Below are 10658 nucleotides of genomic sequence, written 5' to 3' on the forward strand. Positions count from 1 at the left end.
GTCCAGCACCTCAGCTCATACAAGATAGTTTGAAATGAGTTGCAGTATTAATGTGCATGCTGTATATATGGCTAAAACTTTTTTGACTATGACTGTACTTTCTTTAGAAATGATCCATAATGTCAGCCTCCATGCTTTATTTCCTTTTCACTGAAACTTACTTTATGACTTTGTCCAAAGTACAGATTATTGAATTATACACTTAAAGAGAGAGATATAATGGTGCTCCCAAGATATTAAACTAGTGGAAACTTGAGAGGGTTAACATCCCTGAATGTCACTCTTGTATGAGTGAGCTAAACTAGGAGCCACTCATACATGACGTTTAGAATCAGAATCAGAATAGATTTTATTGCCAAGTAAGTTTGCACATACAAGGAATTTGTCTTGGTATGTTGGTGCTAAGGACAGTTATAGTAAAAGAAAAGAGTGAAGAGCAAGAAACAAGAACTATATTTACAGGGAACATAAATATACATAATTAAAAAGTAAAGTGTAAAGTGTTGAGTGCAAAAATGTTAGAAAGTGGCAGTGATTGTCCGGATGTGCGTTAATGTAACGCATAGATGTACATTAATGTAATGTGTAGTGGGGGGTGGGGGGATTATTTATTTGGTTGATTTGATCAGGAGGGCCATACATTCTTCTCATCATGGAAAACCCTATAAATCTGCCACCAGTCGGTAGCTCAGCAGCTCTCTCTCTCTCTCTCTCTCTTTTTTTTTACTGTTGTATCACTTATATTATCTGCCATTAAAGCGATGCTCTTACGTAGAGTGCCTCTCACATATCCACTGTGACATAAGTCCTTACCTCACCCACACACTCCACATGATGATCTACACTTCAGTCCTCACATGACCTGCCCAGAGAGTGTTATATGTTCTGTAGTGAGTGTTATATGCTGCTTTAGCTATTCTGGAGCTTTTGAGCATATTACATACTTCTTTGGTCTTAGAGTTTGCTCAGTCATAGAATTTAAGTTGTGAGATTTTGTATCAGGAAAACTACAGTAATTCTACAGTGAACCAAACTTCTTGGAACTGTTTCCTACAGTAAATTAGCAAGCACAGGAGAGTTAACTGTCCCCAATCCACCCTTAACAAATTCAGACAGTAAAGCAATGTCATGTGAAAGTGCTTGTCAACCTAAGATATCCCTACACAGCACACATCATCTTCATTGACTTCTAGTTGGCGTAGCAAAACATATTACAGTAAAATGTCACGGCATCTGTTAAATAATGATCTGTGGCTCACATGTATAGGTTTTCTATAAGTTGGTTAAGTTAACAAGAGGAGAGAGAATGAAAGCTCTGGGGGGTTGTTATAGAGGGTTGACCACAGTTAACTCTATGCCCTTCTTTGTATTTGTGCCTGAGAGTGTGTGTGTGTTTGAGAGAGAGAGAGAGAGAATGTGAGAGAGAGAGGAGAGAGAGAGAGAGAGAGAGAGAGAGAGAGAACGAAAGTGCTAAAGTTACAGAGATGACCTGTGGGGGCTGAGAGAGGAGTTGGTTGCAGACATGACACTCAGAGTTCACCCTACCTCGGGTGTTTTATTAGGAGGGATACAGTCTCTCACAGTGAGAGAGTTCATCACTTAATGATGCTTCCACACAGCAGGAAGGAAGGAGACTACTATGACTTTTATCTCTATATTTTGAATTTTAAAAATGTATGTGCCTTTGAACTCAACTACTGGCAGTAGTTTGGTCCTGTCTCTGCTGTTTTTTGGAGGGAGCCTTTGGAAGTTTGTGCCTTTTCATGCCTTAAGGATTTCTGAGGTGCCGAGATATCAGCCACAGAGAGAGAGAAGGTTCAGTTGAAAAAAAAAAAAAAAAAACATTGTGAAGTGCTCTGACTGACAGAAACTTTGGTCGGCAGACTGGGATTTTGACTTTCATTCTGGCATGTGGGCAGATCAGCTCTTGTTTATTCCCCTCCCTTTGCCACGCCAGCAACTTTCCCTCTGACTTTTTGTGCCCTGTGAGGGAGCAACAGAAAACAAACTCAAGCATACATACACAACAATACCCATCAAGGCTGTAATTTAGTGCACCGCCCATGATTATTGTGAATGGTTGAAGGAAACCTCTGAGACTCTCCCTGTGTGGGGAATGTTGCGTCACACACAAGAGTCTGTGTGTAAAAGACCTGGTTCCCTGATGAAGATGGACACATTTTTGGCCCAGTGGATTTAATATCTATTTGTTGTTAAGCTCAAGTCATGGCCTTGTAAGGCCTTGTTAGAGTTGCCGCTGACTTTCTTTTCTAATAATGTATAACAAAAAAGTTCCTCTCTGTCCCAGATAATTTCATGATCTAATAACTGGGAACATCTTTGCAAACCCACACCAGATACACTTGAATTGTACACCCACACAATTACTGACACAGTAGATATATTTTACAGTGCCTACCTGTCCCTCTGTTAATGAAAGGCTGCTGATTTAGCGTTGCACTGCCATAATGACATCTGGCCCAAAATAGGTAGAAAAAAAGTTTTAAAATTGGTGTTTAAAACCAAGCACCTACATTATGCACAATGCAACTTGTGTTAATAGTGGCGAATGTGGCCTAGCTAGCCTCAAGCAGAGAAAAGGTGAGGTCTGATAACGTCACTACTTTCTATCTCCACACCCTCAGAAAGCCTCTACACAACTTTTTCACAGTGCAACAGACACTGATGTTTAAAATCCTCTGAAGTCTCCTCTAAAGCACAATGTGTGTCTACCTCTGTTTACATATGGGCAAATATAAGGGAAAAAAGAACACAGAGAACTAAATTAAGAAAAGAGAGACAGAGAGAGAAACAGAGATATAAAGGTTTAAAGTGAGGTATCATCTGTATCAGTGTGATCATGAGTAATGGACACCAGCAGGTTGGAGCATCTAGTTTATCCTCTGGACACTGGATCTGTCTCTGGCAGCTCAGGACCAGTGCAAGCGCTGTCGTCTCTCTTTGTGTGAATTATCAACTGCTGAAAGGTGTCAGGACAGATGGAGAGGGTATGTGTGTGTGTGTGTCTGTTATAGACTTGTCCAACTGGGGACAAAAGTCATGTCCCCAATTGGGAAAAATCTGATTTCTGGGTCAGTGGTTAAGGTTAGGGTAAGGGTTAAGGTTAGGCAAGTAGAAGTAATGGTTAAGTTCACACAGTCACATTGTGGAGGACTCAGCTGCCTTCTGGGGGCCAAAAACATGTCTAATGTGAATCATAAAATTTTATGAATCCTTGGTTTAAAGTTGGGATAAGGGTCAGGCAGTTAGTGGTTATGGTTAGTTAAAGGCCAAGAAATGAATTTAAATCTTAAGTCATTATGTGTCTGGCCACTGGAGGCATGACATAACTGTTTAACAGGCAAAATGGACAATACTAGACATGGAAGAGAAGAGAAGAGAAGAGAAGAGAAGAGAAGAGAAGAGAAGAGAAGAGAAGAGAAGAGAAGAGAGAACCTAACCTAACCTATACTGCAGGAAGCTTTGACAAAAATCTGCATCATGTATTCAGACATTTATTGCAATGCTGCAGTTCTGGCCATGACTGCTCTTTTATCTGCAACACTTTGCGCCCACATGCTCAGGTCTGTGTTTGATTCAGCACTGCAGAGCCACAGTGAAATACTGGGGAAGGTACAGTACATGGTGATTAGATAGAAAAGGAGGCACCTTGTGGAAATCATGGATTCTCAAAAGAGCAGTAGGCGGGCCTGATGAGTCAGTGTTGCTTTGTGGCAGATGGTTTGGCATTGGCAACCAAATGTGGGCACAGCCGAACATTTAAACCGATCAAGAGGAATTTCTGTTGTACGAGGCACAGTTTGAAAGATGAAAACGTTTTTATCCTGGTCAAGTATGAAACGTATTCCTCCTAACCTGAATCCATTTCATTTGATAGAAAAGGAAGGTTTCTTATTTAAAGTAACAAAATATCAAAGACAAACACATACAGAGCACGACAGGATTGTTTTTTTTTACAACAACACAGCATTTATTTGCTAGAGATAAAGATATAAACGTGAGCTATTAGTGCAGCTATAGATAAGTAAAGTCATTGTGATAAGTCAACCGGCACCAGACTTTAATGTTTGTTTTCTCATGTTTGCTTGTTCATTCGTCTGGCCTAACCTGCCAAACAGCAGTTCTCTGTAGTAAATAATAATAAGACTGCGTTTTGTAGGTCAGGTACAATTGCAACTTGATATCAAGTACTTAACCACTGTATGTATGCAACCTTAACCTGCATCTAGATAAGCTAAGCTGAAGCTGGACAGTTCACTGAGGAAGCTATGTCAATGCAGTATAATGTAAAATTGTAAAAAGAAAACTATGCTACATTTATTATGACAAAACAACAATGAAACAAAAGTTAAACTACAAGAGGATCACAACATTCAATACACAAATGGTGACTGGGATGGGCCTGCTGCCTGCATTACTCTGAAAAGCCTTTAAAGGTAAATTTGAGGTGAAAATCGAGTGGTATTGCCCTGTTAAAGGTGATTTTCACTAAGGGTCAGTGCAACCCCAGATTCAGATTCGTCCAGGACTCATCACATGTCTGTTTTATTTCATTAAACATTAGCTTTCACAGCCAATGGCAGATGCTAGTATACAGTACGTGTGAGAGTGAAGTTGTAATACAGTAAAGTCAAGGCACTGATACGGGTGTTAAAGATAGTTTGTGGTTTACTTGAGTTCTCAATATCAAAGTAAAAGTCCTGAACTCCACACACAGTAAATGAACCGTGCCTGGTTTCTGGACTGTGAAGTAACAAATTCCTGATTAATCTGTGCGTAAAATGGCTGCCGCCGCCGCTGCCAACTGTCACTGACTTAAGGCGGTGCTTGAGTTACAGGATGCACAATCCTGTGTATGTTCGTGTCTGCACTGCAGCCAGTATCAGCTGCCAGCAGGTTACCCTAAATGCCCCATGTAGTTGCAGAGCATGAGAACAAGACTGAGAAACAGATCCATCCTTATTCATTATATCCTGAGCTGACTGCAGCATCTTTTGTAGAGAGGTGGTGATATGATTTGCATTTATCAGTATGAAAACTATTCTGGCTCACAGAAGAGAGAGTACACAGAGGTGTTAATGGCTGCCCTTCTTTGTCTATTGGACCTCAGTGCAGATTATAGTATTGTAACATATAACATCTTAGAGACACTGACAGCTTCTTACCAGGGCTGATGGGGTCTTTCATGAATAAAACATGTGAGTGGCTTGTGGCTTAAAGAAAATATGTCATTTTTGCAGTCAAAAATACTAAAAGGAAGAAAATAGGTCATTTATCAGTTAGCTGGAGGGGCAAGTTGGAGTCTATGTTTGACAGTAGGTGGATGCAAAAATATGGGACGCCATCATGAAGCCAAAAAATATCAAATATAAATAATAATTCTGCCTTTTTTTAATTAAAAAAATGGTTGAACACACTGTTTATTAATTAGCTTGAGTGACTGTCCAAAGTGGATCTGACTCTGTGTGTGTGTGTGTTGTTGTTTGCATGTGTTGAATTTGTGTATTTGTTGTTATAATCAGTGCCATGCCAGCTAATTCTCCCTCTATTTATATGACTTGTTTTGACAGCTGACTCAAAGTGGAAAGTCTTGGTGCCAATGTGCTTGGAGAGCAGCAATCACTCTTTCTCTCTCTCACATACATACACACACACACACACACACACACACACAGAGAGAGAGAGAGAGAGAGAGAGAGAGAGGAGAGAGAGAGAGAGAGAGAAAGAGAGAACTCATATTTTACAGACACACACAGCAGTGTGTCCTGGTCCAATCAGAGAGAATGTGTGTTTCTGTGTGCGTGTCTGTGAGCAAGGCAGAGACTGTGGTGTCCAGTCCAGAGCAGTATCAGATTCAGACCACTGTGATCCCCATGTTAATACCCTGCCTATCTATTTTAGCTGCAGGGGCTCTTATGTAATCGGTCACGTTCTCCAAACACCACTTTCTCAGTCACCACCTTCTTATTTTACATTCAGCAGGTGCTTCTCTCATCCATAGCAATGCACTCTCTCAGAGCATCAAAGTAAACAAGAAAACAAAGAACGGCACTTGGGTGAATCAGTGCAGAGGGTAAATCTATCTCTGTTTAAAACTCTGTTTAAAAATGACAGTGTTGATAGATTTACTGTCCCTGGGTTGGATGGGTGTGCAAAACAAAGCACAGGCAACGGGTTCAGCATGTTATCATACTGAGGAACTTGTATATATGGGTTTGAGCTCTGGAGTTTTGGGTCAGACTGGGTCCTCTTTCAAATCAAAGTGAGGTGGGAGAGTGGTTTGTTAGGAATGGGACCATAATTCAAAGTACAGTAAACATATGTGATAAAAAAAAAAACTGAGAAAATCAGCATATCACTGCATTGGAGAGGCTAGAACCAGAGAATGGTCGACATTTTAGCTTGATTAAAAAATGAAATGATTAATTGATTATTTAAATTGCTCCTGCATATCTGTTAATTGGCTTATTAATTAATTAACCATTCTTTCAGTTCTAAATCTAGTATTAACAATACAAAAGGTTATATGCATGCACTCTGAACACCTCTAGAAAAGTGACAGATGAGATGCGAAAGCCGGGCCAGGGCTAGCTGGTTAGCATGCTAACTAAGAAAAGGACTAGAAGCAAAACACTGACATTGCTTTGCATCAAGGGAGACCGTGTAGATGCTCATGTTGGCTATGTAGCGATAACAAAATGTACAAATAGTTCCTTTAATATTCATGGGGAACGTGAGAAACAAACACAAAATCATAAATCAAATGTGTGGTACTTTAGCCATACATTTTGCAGCACTTGATTCTTTAACTAATTTCAGTCCTGAAAGACTGTAAACAATGAAACTCAGTGAATGCACCTTGTTCAGGAATTTGGGCATCTAGTCTGTATATCATGTCCTTGTAAAAGAACACATGTTTTTTTTTTCAGCTTGTTGCTCATTGTAAAAATGAAGAAATGGAGTCTATTTGTTGAGTCGTGAGCTAATTAACTCATCCATAAAGACGAGAAAAAAAAAATCTCAAAATCTCAAGCCTTTGAGCAGGTGGCAGTTTCTCCTGCTGTCTTGGTGACCAAGGACAGACAGAGGGGAAGACAAGATACAGAATGAAGAGGTGGCAGACTGACTGAGAGCTACAGACAATGACGAAGACAGATAACAAGGTAGAGATGGGAAATAGACAAAGTAATAAAAACAATTAAAAGAAACAATAGGCCTGATTTCATAAGCATAAACTTCTACTTTGTCGCTGCTTGTGGGAATGTGCCCCGGCATTATTCTACTAGTCTCTCAGGTCAGTAAAGTGTCACTGAAGTGGACTGAAATGGCTTTGAGTGGCACATGGAGACAGACAGGAGGCATGAGGAGAGGATAGAGGTGTCTGGTGACTGAGGCGAGTTCACCTGCAGGTATTCAGAGATGGAAGCGCTCGCTTAATGTAGGACAGCTTTCCAACAGGGCATTATTCAGCCCTAAATATAGACAGGACAGAAGTAGGCTGAGCTGACAGTGCTGCCAAAAGGCCACAAAAATAAGCCACAATGTGAAACCTTTGTGTACAGTGAGTGAAGACTGTGTCAGATATTTTTCAGGTTAAAAGTGCTCAATCATACATTTAACCCTCATATTTTGACTTTAACTGCTAATTATCTATCTGTATAACCCCTTTTACCCCATATATATATATATATATGTGTGTGTGTGTGTGTGTGTGTGTGCATTTTTTTCTTTTTTTTCTGACCTTATCAAAACCTAATATATAGAAAACTACTTAAGTGGTAACTCCTCCTTTTGCCACAAACTCAGCTTGAACACATACACACACACACACACATACACGCCATAAAGCACTGTTATTAGACCAAATAAATAAATATATGGTCTGTGCAAATGTATGTATTCCTTTCGGCATTCGCATCCTACACATCCTTCACAGTGACTTATGTTTGGTCCCCAGAGAGTTCTAAAAACAAACCTCCACTTATTATATTCCATTATACGTATTCTAAAACTCCACTTCGATTAAGCCAAACACATTTATTGGGGATTTCAGGATGGTAGTGCTGCATGAAGTGCACTACATTCACTGTATTTAACCATGTGTTACAACTAGAGTCTCTTAGAAACAACATGTAGTGGTATGGTCAACTTCTGAAAAATGTTATAAGAATTTCTCCTGAAATTTGAACAAGTTAGAATTTATTAAGCTGATAAAAGAAAGCACATCTCAAATGGTAGGTTCACATTTTTCTAAGTCTATCCAAAAATAAATGGGGATCTTCCAAAGTTGCAATGTTTTTATTACAATATTTCCTCTCTGTGCTTTCACAGACAGAGGGCAGATGGATAGTAATGAAAGGAAGAAATTTGGTACTAAAATGACAGTAACTTTGGAAGATATCCACTTGATCTGACTAACTCAGACTGTTGAGGCCTGGTGTTGTACAGAATGAGAACTGTGGATTTTGTCCATCGCTTACACTGAGATTGGTATGAGAGGGCATCTCTTAAACAGCCAGTAGGGACAGGAAGAACAGCTACAGTTACTTTTTAAATTCACTTATGGGCATGTCAGTATTGTTTTAAGTCTGTGTTCAAAAACTGTAAAATTTAAAAATTAAAAATTAAAAAATAAAGTATGATTTTGGGCTGTTAAAGAGGATCCCAAACAGAACATTAGGATTTTTAAAGCATTTATGTCTATGTCCTGCCTCATTGTAATTTCCTCTGTATCCTGTCAATCTTACAAGACCATACAAAGAATTACTCTCTTTTTGGAGCTGGTAGAGAGTCTGTATCTTCATCAAAGTAGATTCTCACCAACTTCATGGTTTTGACTTCATGGGCAATCCTCTGACTCACTACACCCCCTCCCTGCTGAGCTGACAAGTGATTTTTTTTTTCTTTCTAGAAAATCTGGCCTTTGTACTCACAGTCTTCCCACAGTACAAACACACCTTCCTCGTGTGGCACAGAGCTCATTTCAGCTGTACTCTTTTCTCTCCCTGCAATCCTTTAAATCTCTCCCTCATTATGTCAACATCTAGTTCGACACAGATCTGACGGCCCCGTTAACCTCCAGTGCCAGCTGAAGTGGGGCTGCGCCACATGAACACTCATGTTTTACACTGTGCTGTGACAAGCCTAGACTTGTTCCAGCTACTGAGACCCAGAAACACATATGCTATGTACTTCACAATTACTGTCAATGAGAGATGTTAACATTCCTGCTGGAAGAGATGTAGGTTAGCAGAGCTTACAGTAACACAACTAAGACAACACGCTGGAGTGAAAGAAGAGTCATAGAGATGTGGCTGAACTTAGATTGATTTTCCAACTGATATAGTTCCCAGTAGTATGTCAGTCCTCATACTAGATAAAAATAAATAACCATGTGTCCTCTTTCACTTCATATCTGTGTTATTTTTAGCAGGTAGTCCCGGGTGTGGTTATGTGTGATAAAGCAAAACAGCACAGTTCAATGACACTCCTTAGAGCGGCCCTGTCAGTAAACCACATGAACTTCTTGTTTGTGGAAAAACACACCCCAAAACACCCTGTTCACATATTTATCTCTTTCTTTTTCTCTTGCCAACTAGTTTTCTTAGGCCAGGTAAACTCTTGGTCCAGATCCAAAACGAGTTGTAGTCCTGTTTCTGTTCTGTAAAAGTACACATTATGTTTTCAAATGGCTGCATGTTGTAGAGGCTTGTTAGAGAAGTTGGTTTGAAAAAAAGTCTAGAGAGGGAAACAAATTCCTCCTTTATAGATCACAAAATGGGCTCTTGTTCTGTTATGACAAATGTAGATGACAAAAAATATCTACCCAAACCTGCTCTGTCCTGCCTCAGCTGCCCAGTATGCACACACATACCTACTGTGATCGTGACTCATTAAGAAATTCCCACTCTCTGCTTTGCTAGAGATCCTGGCAGTGACTCATCAGAGAACATTCAGGATAGGTGTGACATTCTGGGACTGACTGCTGCTGCTGCACGTGTGAACGAAACAGGTGGCGAGATCCTCACTGAGACAGGAAGGGGGAAGAAAAACATCTAAGTCATCGTTGCATTTGAATTTGCTGATTTCCATTTTATATAATGCTTTACATAATATAATAAATATTTAAGACACTAAGGTGCTTCTTTATTCTTTGCTGATAAAGTAGCTCCTTTATCAAGCTGTCAGGTGACAGTTCCTCTATTATCATTCTTTCACAATTTTAAACTGAAATATCTAAACTAAAATTATCCTAAAACATGGAGATTGAACCAAACAAAACTTGTCTAATAGAGAATCATGAAGAGGATAAGGCTGGCATTAATCTATATTTTTCTTAAATTGTACAAATCCAATGAAAAGACAACAAAACTGCGACGCTAGTGGCTGTGTGGGGCACATTGATGCTTTAAGCTAAATGCTGTTTAGCCTGTTAGCAAGCAAACATTTACTAATTAGCTCTAATATGAATTACACCTAAGGATGTTGGGAATGTCATTAATTTTGAAGGTACTTGGTCCTAACCTGTTTTTTTGACCTGATAATTGTGCCAAATGAAAATTTATGAGACCACCGAAGTTTTTACAGTTCATCCTCAGAGGGACAGGAATGTGTAGCAAATTCCATAACAATCCTTC

The sequence above is a fragment of the Lates calcarifer genome, linkage group LG13, assembly GCF_001640805.2.
Source record: "Lates calcarifer isolate ASB-BC8 linkage group LG13, TLL_Latcal_v3, whole genome shotgun sequence".
Classification (NCBI taxonomy): Eukaryota; Metazoa; Chordata; class Actinopteri; family Centropomidae; genus Lates; species Lates calcarifer.